Below are 24,889 nucleotides of genomic sequence, written 5' to 3' on the forward strand. Positions count from 1 at the left end.
GAATGCCAGTTGTGAAGTGAGAATTATTTTGTAAGTGTCTGTCAGTTAAAGCTACAAGTTAAAGCGCTGTGTGCAGCATTATGTTTTATTTTGAAACATACTTGTCTAATAAACATTCCATAAGTCAGCCTTATTGGTTCTTTTACCAAATAATTTAATAATGTTTGGCACCATGCTGATTTTATTTGGCAGAAAATAGCTTCTAAATTCAAAGTTTTTATAAAAAGGAAACCGAAAAATATGTCTTCCTCAGAGTCCCAAAAATCCTTAAGCTAATAATGCTTTTGGTGCAAGGGAGTGGTGGGCAGGACCGAGTTTAGGACCCCCTCTAAGCCTAAGACTCTTCTACATCTGTGAGATGTGGAAATCTTAGGGGTCCATGAAACCTCAAAAGGTGATGGAAGGCTGCTTGCAATAAGTCTAACCACTAGCAGTAACTCTGGGTAATATTTAAACCAATTGTTCTTTTGTTCAATATACCACCTCAGTTTGGATTCCACTATATGCTAAGCAGTTTTTACACTGTTGGTCATGGGAACAGTCCAGTCTGAATTGCCAAGCCAGTTCCTATTTGATCTTAAACACAAGCAACCCAGGACTGGTTTCACCATAGTTATGGGCTTATCAGCTAGGTACATCTTAGTTCCAGTGACACAGTAAGCACAGGACCCACATCTGGTCATACCCACGCCACTTGGGTGAAACATGAAGGGGTAGCACTTCAATCCATTATTCTTTTGCTTACCATTCACCCTCAGTTTGGACCCAGCCATGTGCAATTCAGTCTTGACCCAGCTCCTCATGAGAAGTGTTCAGCCCAAACTGCCACACCAGGTCCTCCCTGAACAGGAACACAAGCAACACAGGACCATTTTCACCCTAGTAATGGGCTCATCAGCCAGTTACAGCTTGGTTCCAGTGACACAGGGGGCACTGGACCCTTATCTGGGCATATGCGTTACTAGGGCTCACAGTTCTGCCAAGGAACCTTAGCCCTGACCTGCAGCTAGCATTGTTATTTTAATATTGGATATATACACAGCTCTGCTGAGGCACCTTAGTACTGACATACTCATACCTTGTTATTCCAGTACTGGGACCCACACAAACTCTGCCAATGTGCATTGCTTCTGACATGCAGCGAGCCTCATCATTTCAGTACTTTGTTCCACATTTATCTCTTCTAATCCCCAATAGTAGTGATCCACAGCAAGCCTTGTTATTCCAGTAATATGACACATTCACTGCTCATTCAAAACCCCTAAGTTCTGACCTGCCAAGGCCTTATAATTCTATTACCCAGACCCACATTCACTGCTTACGCAGCACATTTTAGTCCTAATTAGCATGGTTAGTTATTTATTCACTGGGGCCTATACACACATCTAACAAAGCATCTCACTTCTATCCTGCATCGAGCCTTGTTATTCCAGTACTGGGACCCACCTATAGCCCTGCCATCACACAAATTCTTTATGTTGTCTTATTTTTCTACTCATATCTCTGCCAATGCACTGTATTACTGACCACAAGCATTGAGGCCCACCCACATCTCTTCTAAAATACCTTACTTTTCACCTGCTGCTTGTAGGTCTGCAAACACACCTTAGACCTGACCTACAGCAATACTTGTTATTCAAGTGCTCAAGCCTACACAGCCATGCCTTTTTTATGTCAGTACTGGGGCCAGCGCACAGCTCTGCTAATGTACCTCTGTCCCGAATTGTAGAATGTCTTGTTATTCCAGTAGTGGGACCTACGCACATCTTTGGAAACAAATCTTAGCTCTGACCTGCAGCAAGTCATGTTTATTCCAGTTCCACATTACACCTGACCACTTGCATGCTTTTTTATTATTGCACAGGAAACCTCATTGGTCTACCAACACACCATAAATTCTTCCAGTACCAAGATCCATTTACATCCTTACCAGAGCCAGCCCTTGCTGGGATTGCGCCCTGAGCTGAAAGAAATTTGCTACCCTCTATGCTGCAAAATAGGGCAGCAGGGGCGGCTTTTCACAGACTGATTCCTGACTGGCTACATCAAAGCAGTCACTTGTTTCTGATTTCTAACAACTTGTGTCGCCCCCAACTCACCTGAATCTACCACAGCTTAAATCCATCTGGCTTGTGCCAAGTTGTTTGTTGAGGTGGGGAGAGGGTTTTGGGGTGAGGCCACAGGGGGCGTAAGGTAGGTGGGAAAGCACAGAAGGGGACTGATAGGGTGCTAAATACATCCAAACAACAAAATACACTGATCCAAAATGAATAGTCCTACAGAAACCAGACTAGGGGAGAGCTAATAGGTCATTTAGGCACTTCATTGCCTTGAAGTAATAGCCCTCACCCACCAGTTGTTGGCATGCTTTATCATTGGGCCTGCTCCTCATCGGGCCAGCGCTGCAATGCCAGATGGGCCCAGCAAGGTGGCTCTTTGACAGAGCTCTTTGTTAGGAAATGCGGTATTCCCTACATGGATGTTCTCAAACCTGCAGTGGTATATGGTGACGGACTGGAATGTGTGTGGTTAAAAGTGACTATAGGTAATGCAAAAAGCTACTTTATTATTATCCAGACTGCCTATATCAAGGTTAAAAACAGAGGAGTGAGGTTTTGGAAAATAATGTTCCTACCCTCCTAAAGTGAAACTGTGTAAAAAGGTTTTCCCCACTACAGTATGCTGGTCCCATGTTTCATGCCTTTACCATCCAAAAGACTCCAAGGTGTTTCTTCAGGACCAAAACATAGTACCTAGTCCTCCCTTTTAGGCAATTAAGTGTACCCTCAGTGTCGAAATATGCAAGTGTAGCTTACATGTACGTAAAGAATCCTTAATTGGGGTGTCCTGGAACAAGAAATTGTAGAAACAAGCATTTTTGTAAATGCATATTTACGAAGTCTGTAAGCGACAAGTAACAATGACGGTAAGTGTCCACATGCACACACTTTGTGAGTGAAGAATAATAGTGAAACATCGATGAAAGCCATGCTCAAATGGCCTGAAAAATTGTGGTGTAGCACACAGGTGGAGGCTGTCATTCATGGGCATTACTGAGTCTCAGCATGCCGACTATTGCCAGTACCTCCTCTCTAGGTACCAACGACATTTGGATTGTAGACCAACCTCTGTAGGTAGATCATTGCCTGATCACTGAGACACCTCAGACGTAATTGACACAAGTTTCCTCTAGAAATATAAGTGGACCTTTGGTTCCCTTGTTGTTCACCTGTCACACACATATAACATGATATCATTCCTTTTCTATTCACATATCTATTGATTTGACTGATCACTGACTTGCAACTACGTTCTATCATTTGAAGTGTTGCAGCAGTCCAGTGGCTCACGTTTTTCCAAGGAGGCTTTTCCTTACCTTAGGAGGGTAACCCCTCATCTCTGCATGCTACACCATGATATTTCAGGCTATTTGAGCATTAGCTTGATGGATATTTCACTATTATTGTTCCAGGTCATCCCAATTAAGGGTTCTTTATATACATGCAAGTTATATTTGCACATTTAGACACTGAGGGTACACATTATTTTCCAAAATCCCTCCCCTCTGTTTTTAACCTTGAAATAGGCAGACTGGATAGTAATAAAGTAGCTCTTTGCGTTGCCTATGGTCCATTTTTACCTTGCACATTCCAGTCGTTCACCATAAATTACTACTGGCACTTTCTAACAAAAGATCTCCGGCAAAGAGCTCCTTGTGGGGACTGATAGAGCGAACCGTGGTAACAATTTTACCTGCGTTCGGACGCTCTTTAGGTCGATGAATCTTTTGACTTAGTGGGAACTCTCTGTACTCTTAATCGATCAATCACCTCAAATCGATAATCAATAACGTACATAAGCAACGCCTTGAACGACATAACACTTAACAATTAATCCAGAATACATGTCGGCGAAACCCTGACCTTTCAGCCAGGAATAACCACACCAGTTTATTGCAAAGTTAGTGAATTTATTTCCCTATATTAACAAAGCTAGCACAATATAAATGTGTCTCAACACTAAATGATAAACATAAATGAACATTAATAGCTGTCCATATCGTCGAAACAAGTGTAATCTATGTAGCATTTGAATCACAAGGCATTCGATAATGGCAATGCAAAGCACTAACACGATAATCTGTAATGGGCTAATTGCGTACATCTAGTCAGCATAACAAGATCTCAAATAGCATCGTGCGACATATGGAATCCTCATCTAACCTCAAATTAGCATCAGCATGTGGGACTTCATGCAAAAACAATTTGGCGACATCAATTTAGAAAACTCCTAGCTAGGGTCCTTATCAAGATCAGCAGTTGGTTACCTAAAAGAAACTCAATGCAATTTTACAATTTCCTTTCATAATTACCAATTCCGATCAGCAATCAATGAATTCTTCGTCTCACAGGTATCGTTTCTCGATCAGCATAGGGCCGGGACGAAAGGGGCAAAGGTGAACGGGGCAATTGCCTCACGGCGGCAAGATAAAACTACTACTTCATGCAAAGGGGCAAATCAAAGTTAAAGTCTCTAGGGCAAGAATCATTAAGGTCTCTTTCTCTCGATTAGAGAAAGCATCAAAGTCTCTCAAAATGGCGTCGCAGCAAAATGGGTCATAGTAGCTACGAAGTCAAGATGGCGGGATGTCCGAAGATCGAGAGAGAGCTTTCCTCTCGTGCACCTGGGTTTTTATAGACAACAGTTCAAGTCCAGTAGGGTCTCCATTGGAGGGTTCATAGGTTAGCTTCAAATTGACCAATCAAAAACGACAGTTCTCAAGCTTTTACTTAAGCATACATTATCCTTGGAGATGGGTACGCAAATTGCAACATTGTCTCTCGATTAGCTTACTCTCAGAGCCTCCATTGTCCGCACCTGCAAGTCAACCTTGAATTAAAGAGAAAATATGCCATGCTGGCACTAACTTTAAGATAAGCATGTGAACAGTTTCTGTGGAAAAGTACAGCTTCAAGCAGAAATACACGTTTAATAGCACAGTGGAAAAATACAAACATCTAAACCGTGAGACCAGGCAACTAGGCCAAAGCCTCCGCTAAAGTAATGCTAAGCTAAAACATTTCAAACAAGCAAATCGTAGCACACGTTTATGATTATGTCGGATTAGTGCAATTCTAATACACCACGTTATATAAAGCACGCGTATAAATGATGGCAAACTACTCTGAGGGCACATTTTGTCCCCGTACAATTTTTATTAGTTCGGTTAATATCACACATGATTGTTTTACACTACGTTTATGCGTTAATAAATCAAAAACCTTCATTTTCTGCTTCATCAATCCCTCCTCTGATGACTACTTGTCATCACACAAATTTAGCCCACAAATTTTATCCCATTAAAATTCTGTCAGCTCCCTTTTCCTTTTAGTTCCCCTAGTTTGCGCTTTGTATTCTTCTGCCATTCTTTTCATAATTTTCTCTTCTTTTCTTCTCTTAATTCTTTCCATGATCATTATTATTCCCCTTTTTATTCCCCAAATTCCAAATACACAAATTATCACTATTAATATTCCTTCTATTATTTTCAATAATATTCCATTCCAAATTCCCCCAATCCAATGTCCCACTGAAGCAAGTCCCTTTCCAACCTTCTCCCACACTCCTGGTTCTTTCAGTTCTTTCAAATCTGCACTTTCTTTTGTTAGATTAGCAAGCATAGTTTTAATCTTCACACTATTATCAGGTATATAGGTGCAGCAGTGACGTGCACCAATCATTTTGCAAACGCCTCCATCCTTTGCTAAAAGAATGTCTAAAGCAAGCCTATTTTGAAGAGTCATAGCTCTTTCCGCTGCAAGTTCAGCATCCATCAGGATTATAGCACCTGAAAATTTTGTCAACATGTTATCCACTATAGTAGACAACTTTCTTATTTTGATGGAATTCAGCACAACTCCCAATGAAGGAATCATGGCTCCAAATATATCACCTACCACAGCAGCTGCGGTCTCTCTTTTCTGGATACGATGGGATCCAGATGTCTTTTGAATCATCGATACGTCATCCAGCTGATAAACCTTTGGAAACACTATACCCAAATAACATCTTCCCCACCATCCCTTTGGAAGACGATAATAGGCATTATGCCCACAAATGTAATACACCCCTGGAATGACAGGGTCAAGTCCGTCCATCATGAATGTCCATTTGGCCTTAAAAATAAACGTATGTTTGCATTCACTCGCTCCTACAAAAATATTATCATAGTAAGATTCACCTCGATATATACAAAACTTCCCTACATGCCAAGCATCTAAAGCAATTTTCCCTTGTGTCTTAATAGCAGCAAAATCATAATTATCTACTGAAGTCCTCTTGTATAGCTCCTTTTCTAATTTCGCTTTCATTTGAGCCCTTCTATCATCTGTGCGATCTAAAAAGCTTATTTCTACAGCAGAGACTGAGCAAGTAAGGTTCTCCCTATGAGCATGTGCCGTTTCAAAAGGTTGCATTGGCTCGAAAAAGTCCCTCATCATTTTGTAATCCCAATATTTTGCAGTCTCGCTTAGCTGCGCTATTATAGGAACATAAGCAAAGGTAACATCATAATTTGAGAAAAAATACTGTATGTTAGATTGACCATAAAACCTAGACATTACTATACTACACGTAATCCCATATGTAAGAGGCATGTGGTGATAAGTCACCCCTTCCTTTACTGATGTTGGTATCTGGGTACACACATAACAATCTTTCGCATCCATAGTTTCAACATACTCTGTTAGTAAGCGATAGAAAACATTATACGAAAGCTCTTTCTTATCGTGCAAGAGCCTCTCATCCAGTGCTAGTCTTTTCAATGGTGTTAGTTCAGTGACAGTAACAGGAACAATAGTAGAAGCAGCAATAGTCTTATTCTCACCCTTTCCATGCATTCCAAACACAATTGCCATTATTATTAGTACACATGTGACTACCAAACCTATACACACGTATTTACAATATTTCTTTCTATTATTCTGCATAGCGTACCTAGGCATGATCTGTATAGAATCAGAGAGCTAGAAGCACTTATAAATGAAACTACTTAGCAATTCAGTTACAAAGCTGAACAAGCACAATGTTCACACCGTCTTCTTCAAAAGGCCAGTCACTTATCGGTTAGCAGCATTTGTCTCAATTCTGTTTAGCAATGTCTCAACTGGTTGTTTGTCTCACGCTAGATTGCAGCAAGCAATACCATTTACTACCGTTTCAATCAACAGAGTCTATGAAACTTTTCTTTTCTATTGGTATCTCTTCTTCTTCTTCGTTCTCGATGCTTAGAGATACAAACTCATCAGTCCAATCATCATTTACTGCGTATGCCCATTCAGGACCAGAATACCTCCTGTTTGGTATCCTCTTCCTTTTCAATTTTGCTTCTCTTTTCGATTCTGCTTCGCTGGCACTCTCCTCCTTCGCCAAGTCTTTTTCTTCACTCGACGATTGTTCCACGACAGTCACTTCCTTTCTTTTCTCTTTCACTTTTGGCCGTCCTCCTTCGTTCAAACCTTCTTTACCCTTTTCCTTTACCGGTGAGATACTTAGTCTTCTTTTTGCACCGTGTCCGTTTGATGGACCTGCGATCCTTTCTGTAGAGGTTTGAACTCTTTCGTTCTGCTCTTCTTTGTCCCCACCTTCAGGGGAATCAGTCACGTTTTCTTTTTCTTTTTCTGTAGCGTCTGTTTCTGGGAAAGCCCCTTTCTGCTCAGGCTCTCCTGCCTCCTCACCTTTTTCGAGCCCTTCGTCACCGTTACTTTCTTCTGGCTCTGTATCACTTTCAGCTGCTTCAGGTTCTTTGTCACCTTCAGCTGCTTCAGGCTTTTTGCTACCCTCAGCTGCTTCAGGCTCTTTGTCACCTGCAGCTTCTTCGTCGCTGTCTGAACTTTCTCCTTGGTCTTCCCCAAGTGAGTCGGACTCTTCATTCTCCAATAATATCTCTTTTTCTCCTGCTGCTGCTTGTTCGCTTTCAGTTCGCTTTTGTTCTGTCTCAACACTCGGCACTGTTTTATCAGGCACTGGTAATTTCAGTGCTTCAACTTCCTCATCTGTGGGACACAGCACCTTCTTTGTATGACTGGCGTGAATCCAGTTGGGAACCCCCGCGCACTTCACAGCGGTAGTTGTCGTCAGGATCACTTGGAAATGGCCTTTCCAACGGGGTTCCAGGCACGACTTCCTCACGTGCTTCTTTATCACAACCCAGTCACCTGCCTTCAGTGCGTGTCCTGGACCTTGGATCGGTGGCAAGGTGGTCGCTTCCACCTGGTGAGAGAAAGAGCGAACCACGTCAGCCAGACCTTTGCAGTAGTCTAACACCATATCATCTGTAATATTCAAGAGCATGTTTGCGGGAACTGCAGGAAGTCTCATAGCCCTGCCCATGAGAATTTCGTGTGGAGACAATCCAGTTTTTCTATCAGGAGTGTTTCTCATTGACATTAGTACTAAGGGCAATGCGTCAGGCCATTTCAAATTTGTCGATGCACATATTTTTGCCATTCTCGATTTCAGCGTACCATTCATCTGTTCCACCAGTCCTGATGCCTCAGGGCGATAGCTACAGTGCAGCTTTTGCTCAATGTTCAGTGCTTCGCAGAGTAACTTTATCACCTCGTTGTTGAAGTGACTTCCCCTATCTGATTCTAAAGAGATCGGGAATCCGAAACGTGGTATTAACTCCCTCAATAATAGCTTGGCAACAGTAAGGCTGTCATTTCTACGTGTGGGGTATGCCTCAATCCAGTGACTAAAAATGCACACAATCACCAACACATATCTTAAACCTCCATGCACAGGCATCTCTATGAAGTCCATCTGCATACGGCTAAAAGGACCGCTTGCCCTACCAATGTGACTCGCGTTCACAACCGTCCCCTTTCCTGGGTTCATCTGCTGGCAAGTGACACATCGATGGCAAACTGCCTCTGCAGCTTGACGAAATCTGGGGTTAAACCAATCAGTTTTGAACAATCTTATCATGGCATCTCTCCCTAGGTGAGCTTGCCCATGATAGAACCGCGCAAGCTGTGATAAGAGACTATTTGGCAAAACAAATTTTCCCTCATGTGTAACCCATAGCTCGTCTTGTCTCTTTATACATTGTGATTTAATCCAGGAATCTCTTTCATCCTCCCTGACATTATTCTGTAGTGCTTTTAGTTCTTCTATTGTATCTACGACCTTCAAGGCAAATGCTTCAGCTGGTTCGAGTTCTGGTTCACTTATTGTATTCCAATCATCCCTTAGCAATATACAGTTCAAAGCACAAAATCTTGCGACTTGATCTGCATATGCATTTCCCAGAGACACGTAGTCCTGACCTTTCGTGTGAGCACTGCACTTTACCACTGCAACTTCAGTTGGCACTTGAATGGCGTGTAACAATTCCCTTATTCTCTCCCCATTTTTCACTGGGGATCCTGAAGAAGTCAGGAAACCTCTCTGTGACCATAGTTGTCCAAAGTCATGCACAATCCCAAACCCATATTGACTATCAGTGTAAATGGTGACTTTCATCAATGCAGACAATTGACATGCTCTAGTAAGGGCTACAAGTTCTGCTACTTGTGCAGAATAGACTCCTTGGGGCCATCCTGCTTCCAAGACCCCTGTTACAGTACATATAGCATATCCTGCTTTCAAAATTCCTACCCCATCTCTTAGACATGAACTATCAACAAAAAGAATTTGGTCATTTTCATCAAGTTTTGTATCCTTGATGTCCGGTCGGGGTTTTGTGCAAAATTCAGTCACCTGAAGGCAGTCATGCTCGACGTCTTCAGCGTTCTCAATTTCAGCATTTTCTCCAGGAAGCAAGGTAGCTGGATTCAACGTAGTGCACCTTTTCAGTTGCACATTCAGTGAGCCCAGAATAGTCGTTTCATACCTTGTAAGTCTTGCTCCAGTCATGTGCTGCGTTCGGGAGCGGGTCAAAAGTACCTCGACTGAGTGAGGGACCATGACTGTTACTGGGTGTCCCATCACTATTCCTTCACTCTGAGTGAGGCTGATACCAACTGCTGCTACGGCGCGCAAACACCCTGGGAGTGCTGCTGCAACCGGATCCAAAGTAGCTGAAAAATACGCTACTGGTCTGTTTACGCCACCATGGGCTTGAGTCAAGACAGACAAAGAACATGCATCACGTTCATGGCAAAACAATGTGAAAGGCTTTGTGTAATCAGGCATACCTAAAGCTGGAGCCCCCGCACATGCATTCTTTCAATTCAACAAAAGCATCCATCTCATCCCCTTTCAGTTCGATCTGATCCAAGGCATCCTTCTGGGTCAATTTCAGTAAAGGCTTCGCTAGAGTCGAGAAGTTGGGAATCCACTGACGACAGTATCCCACCATTCCCAAAAACTTCCTCACCTCCTTCCTTGTCTTTGGTGGACTCATTTGAAGTACACTTGTAATTCTTTCCTTCATTATTCTCCGTGATCCTTTCTCTATCTGGTGACCCAAGTATCTCACTTTCTTCTGACAGAACTGTAATTTGGAAGGAGACACCTTGTGTCCATTCCTTCCCAAATGGTTCAACAGAGCAATGGTATCGGCTGTGCAGCCACTTTCTGTCTTTGATGCAACCAGTAAGTCGTCAATGTACTGTACTAAGGTTGACTCGAATGGCAACTCTAACTCTTCCAAGTCTTTCTTTAGAACCTGATTGAATATCGACGGTGACTCAGAGAACCCTTGAGGAATTCGACACCAACTGTACACTCTGTCTAGGAATTTGAAACAAAAGAGGAATTGGCTATCCTCATGAAGAGGCACAGAAAAGAATGCTTGTGACAAATCGATGACTGAGAACCACTCAGCTTCGCAAGGGATCTGAAACATTATCACAGCCGGATTCGGTACGACAGGGCAGCACTTGATTATGATGTCATTTATTTTCCTCAAATCCTGTACAAGTCGGACTTTCCCACTTGGCTTTATTAGTCCCATTATCGGTGAATTACATGGGCTGCTTAATACTTCTTTCAGTACTCCCTGCTTCACGAATTCGTCAATAAGTTGGGCAACTTTCATGAGGGTATCTTGTGGCATGTGGTATTGTGGGGTCTGGGGAAAGATCGCATTGGGCTTTACCATCACTTTTACTGGTTCTACTCCTTTCATCAATCCTACCTCTTTCCCTGTCATGTCCCACACTTCCTTTCCGACTGCTTCCCGTAATTCTGCTGGGATATCTTCTTCAGTTATCATTGGTAAAAGACAAATCAGAGGATACTCTTCGTCAACTGTTTCCATCTCATCGCCCTCTACACTGTCCTCTTCTTCCCCATCACTGCTCGTCTGTATTGTTATTCCCTCGTTTGAACACATTATCGAACAACCCAATTTGCACAATAGGTCTCTTCCTAACAGTGCAATCGGGCTTGAGTCACACACTACAAACTGATGTACCCCTTGATAGTTACCAATGTTGACTGGTATCGGATCTGTTATTGGGTTCGTCAGATGTCTGTTTGCTACCCCCACCACTTGAACTGTCCTCCCTGAGAGTGGCAAATTTGGTACTTCACTGCTCTTAACAGTTGAACGTGTGGCTCCCGTGTCAACCAAGAATGAGACACGATGACCCATTACTCTTCCCTCTACGTACGGACCCCTTTGATCAACTTCTAGGGATGCCGCAAGCACACAATCTCCTTCCTCTTCCGAGCTTTCACTCTCCCATACATTGTTTATTCCACTCTCACTGTGTAATGGGAACTGTTGTACTGTGCCGTTTGTGCTCATTACCTGACCCGTTACCTGTGGAGGAACCATCATTTGCTGCTGACTCATTGGTGCCAAAGGTATTTGCATTTGCTGATTAGGTACCATAGGTAACTGCTGTTGCATCGGCTGCATTTGCGTCATCTGCACACGGGGCATCTGCATCTGCTGCGGCTGCATAGGTTGTAATCCCTGCAATTGATTTATGGTCTGAAAATTTGGGTTTGGACCTCTCATTTTCGGTCCTCTCATTGTCTGAAATGCATTGACATCATTGTTTTGCTGACCAACACCTACACCTGCACCTGCACCTTCCTGCACCACCATCGGACACTCGCGTTTCCAATGACCTACGTTTCCGCACGCGTGACACGGCATCACCTTCTTCATTGCCTGCACACCCGTCACAACAGTGTTCAAATCCGGACCATTATTCACAAAACCTCCTCTGCCTCTGCCTCTGGCCTGTGGCTGAAACGCCATGTTTCCTTGCAACTGCGGCTGCTGTTGCTGAAACGCCATGTTTCCCTGCAACTGCGGCTGCGGTTGCGGCACCTGCTGTTGGAACCCTTGCATCCCTGGCAACCCTTGCAGTCCTTGCAGACCTGTTTGAGCTGCCTTAAGCTGCATCATCATCACCTTCTCTTTCAGCTTTTTCTGTTTCACCTCAATTTCGTCGCTACAGTATTTCGCATAAGTCAAGACTTCATCAATCGGTTTCGACTGCCAGCAGATCAAATGCGATTTTATCATCTGACTTATCTCTGGTCTCAGCCCTTCCACAAATCTGAACACAAAATGAAGCATATCTTTCGCCTCTATTGCTTCCGTGCCACTGTAATTCTTGAACGCCTTCAACAACCTCTCATAGTAACTATGAATCGATTCTTTAGCCTCTTGGGCAGTTCGATCAATTTTCTGCCAATCCACATTTTTCGCGGCAACCTTCGTCTTCAAATGCTCAATCACCTTATAGTACAGACACATCACCATAGGTGATGGTGCACCCGTCTCTCTGTCTCTCTCTGGTTCACTTGTCGGCCAACCTACAGCTCTTTTGCAATCCTCCCACAAATCTGCCGGAACCACGATCTCGAATAGAGTGTTCAGGTCTTCCCATAGACATTTTGCAAGCTTCACAAACCTATCAGTCTGTTGATACCATTCAATTGGCTTCTCTCTCAGTTTGGGAAAATCATTCGTAAAAGACTGAATATCGTTCCTGTGCCATGGTACATGTACTAATTTTCCCCCTGCTGTCTCCCTCATTGGTAACATGGTTACCGTCTCGCTGCTCTGCGGTCTTCTCTCATTATGCTCTGTAGCACTGTCCCTCCTCTTATCCTTCCTCTTTACCCATCTGCTTTCCCACTTGTCTAGGCACCTCCACACTTGGGCACTCTGTAACAATTCTCTAAGGTGTGCCTTCATGCCTGCTGATCTCATGTGTTCAAAATCTGTGGTCCCAAAATCCAACCTATAGCTCCTGCTCAAGTGTTTCGTCTTGCCTATGTCAATCCCGTTCCTGTCTGCTACTTCCTGCAAACTTTTATGTACCTTGTTTACTTCTTTCGTGATCTTTGGACATAGATACCTCAACTCCTCTTCAGTGTAGGACTCCAACCTGTTCACACCCATATTCCCTTCCACCAATTCTTGTGCTTCCATGTTCAGCCTCATCCTGCTCAAGTAATCTTCTCCTTTCCCACTGTCTGAACTTTGTGTGGAATTTAGACTGTTGAACCACTGTGTCAGCTGTTGCGCATTTACCCCCATCAGTGTAGTATTCACATCGACTGCCATCGATGGTTGCGGCAACTTTTCAGTGTTCGATGTTAATGGTATTATCAGTGGGGGGCTCGACCTCACCAGTGTAGACTGAGCACATACGGGACTAAATTCCATCAGGGACCCACACCCAGTTGGCTGAGTCGCTATCAGAATTATCCCTGGAATGTTTTCTATGCACCTTCTTTCTGTCCCATTTTGCAGCATTGGTCCCTGACTGTTCATGCCTAAGTTAGGCTGACTATACAGAGGTACCACTGGACCTACGGTAATGGGCAGTGATATTGCATCCGGATTCTGTCCATTTCCCATATTCTGAGGCATGTTCATCCCCATATTATGGGCCATCATTGCCGGCATGCCCATCTGACTCCCCGTCATTTGAGCATGAGCGTTTCCTCCCTGCATCTGCTTTTGAGGCATCATAAACTGAGTTGATTCAGCTTGTGCCATTGTTGGGTTGTAACCATTCTGTACGCCCCTTACGGTTGAATCTAGAATCATCCCTCCACTGTTATCGCTGCTGTAATACCCTGGCATCTGCGGCTGATAATTTTCTGCTGGTTTCAATACGGGCACATCTGGATACATTCTCCTAACCTGCGGTATCTGCGGGGTGCGCAGTAAACTCGGATCCTTAGATCCCGATGGTACTCCTGAACTCTGGGTTTCACTGTTCTGTACCGATCCCGGAGGGGCAGAACTGGTACTTGGACCTTGTCCATTCTCCGCATAGGGTGGTGGACGGTCGTTCAGCAATTGCATTATCAACTCCTCATCTTCTAACTCCTCTTCTCTTCTCAACTTTTCCTCGTCCTCTCTATCCTTTGAACACTTCCTGTCTGTCTTACAGGTAGCTTTCTTACCTGTCTCCTCTTCATCCTTAGTAATTGCGGGGAACAATTTTATTCCCTGCAATACATCTGACCTCCACACCTTCTGCGCATTATCCCACCTAGCATCCGCTAGTGTCTTTTCTACTTTCCTCATCCTCGTTTCAAACTTGTTCTTCTGTTGCTGTCTAGCCATGAGTTCCCATATTGCTAGAGCCTCAAACTGTGCTGGCCTTGGAGGCACCTTCATGTCATACATTGTGAATCTCAAATTCTCTAGGACCCTTATATTGAATGTCCCGTGTATCGGGAATGCTACGCTCCCATGTTTCTCTGTCCACTTGTGCCATTGTTTTAGCCAAAGACACCGAGCTACCCCTTTTTCCTCCATTACAATGTAAGCTGGTGTGCCCTCGGGCGGCGTCTCCTCCCCTACGCTCGCTTTAATGTAAGACTCTCCCTTCATCGTGCTCCTGAATGCTTTAAGGAATTTCATTTTCTCGTCTTTTAATTCAAAAAAAGCTTATAATCAACCGGTCACTTTTATTCCACAAAATTTGTAATCAATAGGTGACTTTTATTCCCGGAATACTCTTCACTTGCCTTTCCTCTTCCAATCGAGTCCCATGGACTGCGTCCAATCCGTGCGCGACCCTTCTCTCCAACCAACCTATCCCAGCGCGGCTCTTAGTGACGTCACACTCACACACACTGCGGCTGACAAAGCCTCGCGGCTAGTCCTCCTTCACTCAGCTCCTCTCGTAACAACTTTTTGCATATATCGCGAGCTACCAAAACTAAAACAGATCTGTCGGTTTACTACAGGAAGGGTAACGTAATCGCTTCAGGACCTTAGGGACCTTTCACTAACCTCGGCCACTATTCGATCTCTTTCACCAGCCTCGGCCGCTATTCGGTCTTTCTCAGTCCCCACATTCGCAAGCAAATCTGACCCGCAGACCTACTCTCAACTTGTCAATGATCTGTTCTAGTGCACTTAGAATCTTGTCAAAGCCCGAAGTCGAAGTTTCTATCACTCCCTAACACACTTACCCACTCGTTGACCACGCCCTATCAACCTACTAAACCGCCCAGACCACAACATGGATCAACATACTCCGGAGTCTCTTGACCTCGCAGGGCCCGTCTCAACAACAACAACCACGTGGACCTTTTTATGCACAAAGCGCCAGACGCACATGAAGTTCGACGACTTCCCTACTCTCACACTCGGAGCCGCACCTCCGCTATCTCTATGAAGTTCGACGACTTCTCTACTTCTACACTCGGAGTCGCACCTCCGCTATCCTTAAAAGAAAATCCTCGCAACCTTTTCACACACCCTGCGGCAATAAGCTGTGCAAGCGCAAAACCCTAACTTCACTCATACCATCACTAGTACTGCCAACGCTGTTTCCACATCTCCTTTCTCTTCATTCGCAAGCTTCGAGATCCCGGGAAAGTCGCGGTGGACCTAGCCCATCATCATCTTGTCAATCAATTTTATCCAAGAAAAATCTAATTCAACTTCTCGAATGAGGCCTCAAAATGCGTAACCGTTAATTCGACACCATGTACTTTAATAGTACAGGGTCCCAAAAGACGTAACCGTCCTCTGCTACCATCTACTGATAGAGCGAACCGTGGTAACAATTTTACCTGCGTTCGGACGCTCTTTAGGTCGATGAATCTTTTGACTTAGTGGGAACTCTCTGTACTCTTAATCGATCAATCACCTCAAATCGATAATCAATAACGTACATAAGCAACGCCTTGAACGACATAACACTTAACAATTAATCCAGAATACATGTCGGCGAAACCCTGACCTTTCAGCCAGGAATAACCACACCAGTTTATTGCAAAGTTAGTGAATTTATTTCCCTATATTAACAAAGCTAGCACAATATAAATGTGTCTCAACACTAAATGATAAACATAAATGAACATTAATAGCTGTCCATATCGTCGAAACAAGTGTAATCTATGTAGCATTTGAATCACAAGGCATTCGATAATGGCAATGCAAAGCACTAACACGATAATCTGTAATGGGCTAATTGCGTACATCTAGTCAGCATAACAAGATCTCAAATAGCATCGTGCGACATATGGAATCCTCATCTAACCTCAAATTAGCATCAGCATGTGGGACTTCATGCAAAAACAATTTGGCGACATCAATTTAGAAAACTCCTAGCTAGGGTCCTTATCAAGATCAGCAGTTGGTTACCTAAAAGAAACTCAATGCAATTTTACAATTTCCTTTCATAATTACCAATTCCGATCAGCAATCAATGAATTCTTCGTCTCACAGGTATCGTTTCTCGATCAGCATAGGGCCGGGACGAAAGGGGCAAAGGTGAACGGGGCAATTGCCTCACGGCGGCAAGATAAAACTACTACTTCATGCAAAGGGGCAAATCAAAGTTAAAGTCTCTAGGGCAAGAATCATTAAGGTCTCTTTCTCTCGATTAGAGAAAGCATCAAAGTCTCTCAAAATGGCGTCGCAGCAAAATGGGTCATAGTAGCTACGAAGTCAAGATGGCGGGATGTCCGAAGATCGAGAGAGAGCTTTCCTCTCGTGCACCTGGGTTTTTATAGACAACAGTTCAAGTCCAGTAGGGTCTCCATTGGAGGGTTCATAGGTTAGCTTCAAATTGACCAATCAAAAACGACAGTTCTCAAGCTTTTACTTAAGCATACATTATCCTTGGAGATGGGTACGCAAATTGCAACATTGTCTCTCGATTAGCTTACTCTCAGAGCCTCCATTGTCCGCACCTTCAAGTCGACCTTGAATTAAAGAGAAAATATGCCATGCTGGCACTAACTTTAAGATAAGCATGTGAACAGTTTCTGTGGAAAAGTACAGCTTCAAGCAGAAATACACGTTTAATAGCACAGTGGAAAAATACGAACATCTAAACCGTGAGACCAGGCAACTAGGCCAAAGCCTCCGCTAAAGTAATGCTAAGCTAAAACATTTCAAACAAGCAAATCGTAGCACACGTTTATGATTATGTCGGATTAGTGCAATTCTAATACACCACGTTATATAAAGCACGCGTATAAATGATGGCAAACTACTCTGAGGGCACATTTTGTCCCCGTACAATTTTTATTAGTTCGGTTAATATCACACATGATTGTTTTACACTACGTTTATGCGTTAATAAATCAAAAACCTTCATTTTCTGCTTCATCAGGACTGTAAGGCATTGTAGATCTGGTCGGACAAGAAGCAGGCCTGATGATAAAGGATCCCACCAACTGGTTGGTGAGGGCTTGTGCTTCTAAGATATGAAGTGCCTAGAGGACCTGGTAGTTCTCCCCAAGTGGGGTTTGAGTAGGACTCTTCATTTCAGAACAGTGCACTTTGTTGTTTAGATTTATGAGTTGGGAGATTGTACACTGGACCGATTCACTCTCCCAGTCCCTCTTTTGATTATAAGGTGCTACATACAGCCATTGTGATTCATTAAAAATGATTAGAACAACTTTAAACGAAATCACTGGAGCCAAGGCAGAGGGTCCTGTGTGAAGAACCGGAAAGAGCTCCGTAAGTCCCTCTGAAGACTGGCGCCCTGGGCATGGGCCCAGCTCATCCATGTCAGAACCTGAGCCTTACCAACACAACCTAGCCCTGACCTGTAGCAAGTCTTGCTGTTCCTGTATTGGCATCCAAAATATCTCCGTCAACCGAAATTATCTCTGAGTTTTTCCGCACTTTGTTATTCCATTACTTCGAGCTACACATCTGGCAATACACCGTAATGCTTAGCTGCATCACACCTAGTTATAGTACTGGGTCTGACACACAACTTTGCCTACTCTCCATAGCCCTGACTTGCAGAACTTAGCTATTTCATTGCTGGAATCCCTTAACAGCTCTACGAATGCAGCTCAATTCACACTAGCTTCACCTTTTGCTGTTCCGACACAGACACCTGCACCTAGTAATTCGTAATGCCCTCACTATTGATCCAGAGACACTCTGCTATTTCAGCAGATATTAACACTGATATCACCAAAGTTCTGCCAAAGCACCTGTGTTTCAATACCCCTGGTGCTATGACAACATCGGGAGTGACACGCCCGGTATTTTGTTAAACACATTTTATACATGTTTTAGCTAAGCACAAGTACATTAGGATAGTACACGACTTGTTTTAAAGTCAGTAGAGCAGATACAGAGCACAACGACAATGACAGTTGCAAGGCAATTACTCGTTTCATTTCAAAGTTAACGTGTCCAGATGTGCAACATATAAACCTCTTACCCCCAACCTCCCAACAAGACTCCTTGATAATCCGACTCGGTATGTTTACAATGAAAAATTGAGTGTAAAAAGACGAGAAAATATACAGATGAGGACGGGTGACAAGTTTATTGTACTGACCGTGACTCCTGTTAAAGAAAAACTTGTGGTTCCATTTAAAATGGGATCAAGTGGACGTACTGGGACCGACCCCATATGCTAATTAATTATCCATGCCCCGTTCCCTGTAACCGGAAATGCACACACGCGCGGTAAATGCACCGACAGCGCTGCAGGAGTGCCATGGGGCTTAGTGCAAGCAAGGAAAATGGCCCCTATGTCTGCTTTTCGGGTAGTTAAATGCAGTACTGACAGGGTCCAATGGGCCCCACAGGGATCGGGACCCTGGTGCTACTGCTACTGCTGCGCCAATGTTAGCTACGCCCCTGAATGCACCCCAGTCTGCAGTTGCAGCACTTTTCATTTTCTGGTATTTTAACCCACAAATAGCTCAGCAAAAGCATCTCAGTCTGAGGCGCTGTAATGTCTCTCACTTTTATATTCCTTGCCCTAAGAAGTCTTTGTGGTGGCTCCTAAGTGTGACCTTCCGCTCTCCCTGCTAATAGCTCGTGAATATATTGTATTATAGACCATTAAAGATTACATCTATGTTATTCAATTCTAAGCTACGTTAATTGCATTTTGAACAACCTTTCCACTATTTCATTTAATTTTCTATCCCACATACATAAAGGGTTGATTTGTACAATTCATTTTCTCATAAGTTATACATGCACAGCAGGCGGCTCCAATAAAATGCCCTCAGAACCAGATAAAATGCTCTATTAATGTGAGCATTAATGCATAATTTTCCATTAAACAATATCAGTGTTTCATCCGAAATGTTCATTTTCTATAAGGTGGAAACACCATGCAAGAGTAAAGTGAGACCCATGGCCTTCAACAGAAACACAGCCCTCGCCCCCAAACGAGCCTGACTGAAACCCTGCAACGAGAAGGGGACTGGAAACTGACACATGAACGCCTTCTGCAGTGGGTCCCTATTTTACACACTGGCACAACCATGCCCCTTTGGGTGACATTCTTTTTAGGCCTGGGCGAAATTCTATTTCCTTTGCAGAAAATATGCGAAATGCCAAACAAATTACGTGTTGTTATGCAAAACACGGGCTGGGTTTCAACACCATGTGACAAATGTTCAGGATCAACTTATTTATCGAGTGGAAGATATCGGATGTCGCTCATGACTGCGTTTTTTGGCGTCATCCATGTATTACTAATGACGTTTGTTGTCCTGCTATTTATTTCTTAATTTTTGTGTTTATATTGCAGGTCATAAGTTTGCTTAAGTACATTTGGCCTTACATTTCAATTGAAAAACATTAATAATAAAAAACAAAAATAGCATTTGTAAGAATAAGGACACAATTGAACAAAACAAAACAGATGAAGCACAGAAAAACAAAAAGAGAAAGATAATATAAGTCCATCCAAACCTACAAGGACAATGACAGGGCATAGGAATTAGAGCTACTGTAAAGGCTAGGATAAAGAAGGCTGTCAAAGGAGCCTTCTAAAAGAACAGAAAGTGAATCTCAGTTGAAAACGGACACCACCACCAACCAGGAACCTAGGAAACAGTACGGTGGATCAGCCTTTACTATCTGGACATGGGTATGTCCATGGACTTGCTCAAAATCATTCTAGACACCCCCACCACCACACGAACCACCACCATCAGTACACTATGCAAAGCTAAATAAGTAGTTTGCAACAGGCAAAAGCTGTGTAGGTAAGGCTATGCTACTTCAGCTCCATGAGAAGCCCATGGAGGAGTCGCTTAATAATGATAGACCTCAGGCCCTTGTACTCATTGACACACAAGCTGCAGAATAGGCGAAGGCAGTAAACCATCTAAAAGTAATGTAAATGTCAACCCTGTCATTCAGATCCCAAAACCCCCAAAAAATACTGCAATAGAAGAATGACTTATTCCTATGCTTCTTAATGAATATACCCCTCAACTGGCATACAGTACCATATCTCTCATGGTATGTAGTGCCCTCAGCTTCAACATACACAGTGGTAAGAAAATTTAGGATGGCCTGGCACTAACTCTCCATTCTCAGACTTATGCCATACCTTCCCATATCAGACTTCGGACAGGCCAGCTAGTGACTGAATCCCACCTGGACAAAGTCAAAGTGTGGCACACCAGCAGTCTAGATGGCTACCTAGTTCCTTTAAAGAGTCTCCACTATGTAGCTGCTTCGCCCACAAAGGGACAGAAAAAGTAAAAGAACACCCACATGTTGTCATATTTTTCCCCTCTAACCATCTGCATTCCATGCAAGATCCTTTGTATCATCTTCAACTCAGTGCATGCCAACACTTCATCCCCGTCATCTAACACAGATATCTGTTGACCAATGCCACACCTTCAGCAGCAGCATCACTAGGCTGAAAATCAAAAAATGCAAGAAGCAGAAATTGAGAACTCAGACACTCAGACCTTCTACTGCAACACACCCAGGAGTTGGAACTCTCTCTCAACCTAGATCCACTAGGTTCCACCTTTCCATCATCTTCTGAAGAAATGAAGGATGTCTTCAAAGAGTACAGTGCCTGCAAGTAATTACAGCCACTGCATTCCCTTACTGAAGCTGCATAAAGCTTGGCCAGTGCTGAAGAGACAATCAGGCAATGCTAGAAGGACTGGTCTGACAAGTCAGTGAGTGGGTCGTTTTTTGGCTGCTTGTGTGTCTGTTTTAGGGTCGCAGGACGGTTTTTATTGTTGATTTCTCTGACACCTTCATAAATATCACTTTCAGCAATTTTCATGTAGCTATCTGATTCACTAATGGGGGTCGCTTTTATTTTGGTGCCAAGGCCTATTTTGGCTCCTATTCTGAGCCTTAGTTTGTCCCTGGGAACAAGTCGGTGTTGTCTCCCACGCCTACTGCTCTTCAGTGCTCCTTTGCTTTACAGATCGGATTGTGCTTTAAAAAACTCCGGAAACATGCGTAAATACAAATGAGTAAGAGCTAGCATTAGGAATTACGTCAAAGACTAAGAAAACAAGTTTTTAGTTGTTAAAGTAGAGACAGCTAATCCGAAAATAATTATACCAGTTTTGGTTTGTAGTTGAACACCTATATCGCAGTGAAGTACAAATGCCTAGAAACGTGAGTGACAAAAATGCCCAAATAATAAAGACAACCCAGAGCACCCCCCACAATATTAAAGAGCCGAAACTCAGTTTTTCTGAAATGTATTTGGAATGCGCGGCAGGAGATCCTTTCTTCAATAATATTAATATAGACAACAGCATGAAGCCTTAAGGCATCCGACATCACATGGATTGGGACCCCGCATGGCCAGCCCAGCCAGACCTTGGCAGTTTTAAGGTGTCCTTCCTTGTTGGCAGCTTCTTGGGGTCCTTCTCATGTGAGAGCAATTCAGTGTCAGCCCCACGCAAATGTGTCTCGTTTCATTTCACGTACAGGTCCTTAGGTGTACTCCACACATAATAACTGATTAAATTCATCCCCGCATACTGGGTGTTCAGTGCACTGCAACCGCAGCTGACAGATACACGTGATGTGTAAGTCTCATGGACGTCAACTCACCTAAATGACAGGGGTAACAGAAGTGACATCACGCTCCCTTGGACCTCCACTTTCACTCACACACGCATTCTTGCATAGCCACTCAAATTCACACATACACACATACACTCTCACATAAACACACTCTCACGCAAGCACGGCACAAAGCATTTTTACTTACCTCAGTTGCCATGGAAGGGTATATTCCCAGCTAATTATACTCTATTTGTATTAAACTCAGAGGAAAAAATATGATCATATTCACCATTAGTGTAATAAAAATTGACAGAAAACAATGAGAGTGGAGTCCCAACTGACGTACATAAGGACGAACAACCACTATGTTCCTGGCACTGAATTGCTACCTCTGAAGCCAGGGGTCGCAAAGGCAGTGCCATGGGTAGCAAATGGCAAACCAGGGGTCGCGGCTGTGACCCTTATTGACCCCTATATGACGTCTGTGGTAATTCCCCGTACACGTGTCAAATAATACAACTGCACAAAAACTGATAGACGGCTTTCTGAGTGTGACAATCAGCCAGACAGAGGAAACCTAGCAATATAAATCACCCGTAAGGGTGGACAAAAATTAATGACGTGTTTTGCAGTGTTGAGTAATGTCAGATAACCCGTTAAAATGTATAAAAAAGCAACGCTATTATCGTAATAATGAATGCTAACAAACCACTTAATCTTCCAAGCACAACTCAAACTCTTGAATGCCATATGACTCTTCATCATTTCAACATGTAGGTTAACTTTTACAAAAATTTCTCAGTGCATTAATGTCTACAGAGACTTTGGTGGTCATTACAACCTCGGCGGTCTTTTTGCAAGACCGCTGAGGGACCGCTGTGCTGAAGACCGCCAGTGCAGGCAGTTTTCCACTCGGCGAATTATGACTGCTGGCAGCACTCTGTCCTTTTCTGGACGTAGAGCCGCCAGCAGCCATACTGGCGGTCAGCTGGGAAGTGGAGGTTGCTCCATCTCCACCACCCGTCAACAGAACACCGACCACCGAATCACGTTCCGTGATTCGGCGTGGTGGTGTTCTGTTGACGAGGTGCTTGCGGCAGAGCAGCCCCCATGGATCCCGTCCCCTCCCGGAGGATCAACGGACCAGGTAAGTTGATCGTCCGTTAGGGGAAAGGGGTAAGGGGGTGTTGTGTGCGTGCATGGAGGTGTGTGTGTGAGTATGTTGAGGGGTGTGTGAGTGCGTGTATGCATGCAGGGGGTGTGTTGTGTTTGGAAATGTGTGCGAGTCTATCTGTATGTATCTCTGAATGGATGTGTGCGTGTATGTGTGTGTGGCTGTTGACATGTTTGTTGATATGTGTGCAGGTATGTGTGTTGGTGGTGTCTGCATGCGTGTACGGTGGGTGTCTGGGTTGCGATGTTGGGGGTAGGGGTGGGGAGGGGGGTCCTGCCACCTTTGGAGGTGGCAGGGGGGTGAGGGGTGTGGGGGGAGGGCTCAGGGGTGGGGGGTGGGGGAGACCCCTATCAGTGCCAGGGAAGGAATTCCCTGGCACTGATAGTGCTTACCGCCATAGATTTCATATCGGTTCCCAACCCCACGGAATCCATGGCGGTCAGCCGGGTCGTGATACCGCCGGCGGTCTTGTGACGGCCACCGGGCTGGAGACCCAATTCTCCAGCCCAGCGGTCATCTCCGCCCTGGCGGTCAGAGCGGAGAAGTGGCGGATGACCATGGCGGTAACCGCCATGGTCATAATTCATTTTTTTTTACCGCCAGCCTGTTGGCGGTAAGACCGCCACTTCTCCGCCAACCGCCAGGGTCGTAATGAGGGCCTTTATGTTTTAACATTTAGAAGGGAGCATAATACAGTATGTCATGTCTTGGTGATTTCATGACTTTGCTTTATGTTCTGCATGTTGCAAGGGGTTTCACCCCATAGCACTATAGAAGTTGTGAACATTTGGGTATAGATGTACCTCACTGTATATCTTACAGTATGAAAAGCATCTAGCAAGTGGTCAAATTCATTGGATGAGATCATTAATGTCATTAGTCATGTCATCAGTCATATCATTTGAGATGCCATTTAACATGTCATGAGTGATGCAATATGTGAGATCATGAGTAGTGCAGGTGGGGCAGAGTTATAGTTAGTTCACTGAACTATAACTGGCAAATGTGTGTGTTATTTGCTTTATAAACTTTAGCTTTTAACCTATTCAACTCCTAACTATAAATTCACTTTAATCTTTGTTGTTTTCAATGAATTTATGTTGTTGCTGTTTTTTTTAATGAAAGGTAAAATCATACTTCCATACCTGATTGAAGGTTCTCTTTAACTTTTTTTTTTTTTCCAGTGATGTCTTTTTATCTTCTTCAGCCAAAATCTCAACTCTGCAGGTCCTTCAGCCACCCTCAGCCAGGGATTCACCCAGCTCCACTCCACTATTGATTCAATGCAAGGCAGACTGCTGTCTGTTGTGAGCATGCTCCTCTCTGCACTTCTCTTGCTGAATGCATGTCCCTTCGCCTCCCTTCTGCAATCTGTGATCAGCTTGCTGCCCCTGCTGGTCTGCCCTGAATAGTCATCTTGCTTCCCCTGCCCTTTCATCCCTCTTGAATCCCCTTCATTTTCTGGCTTCATGCCTCTGTCCCCTCCCACC

This window comes from Pleurodeles waltl, chromosome 7 (assembly GCF_031143425.1).
Source record: "Pleurodeles waltl isolate 20211129_DDA chromosome 7, aPleWal1.hap1.20221129, whole genome shotgun sequence".
Lineage (NCBI taxonomy): Eukaryota > Metazoa > Chordata > Amphibia > Caudata > Salamandridae > Pleurodeles > Pleurodeles waltl.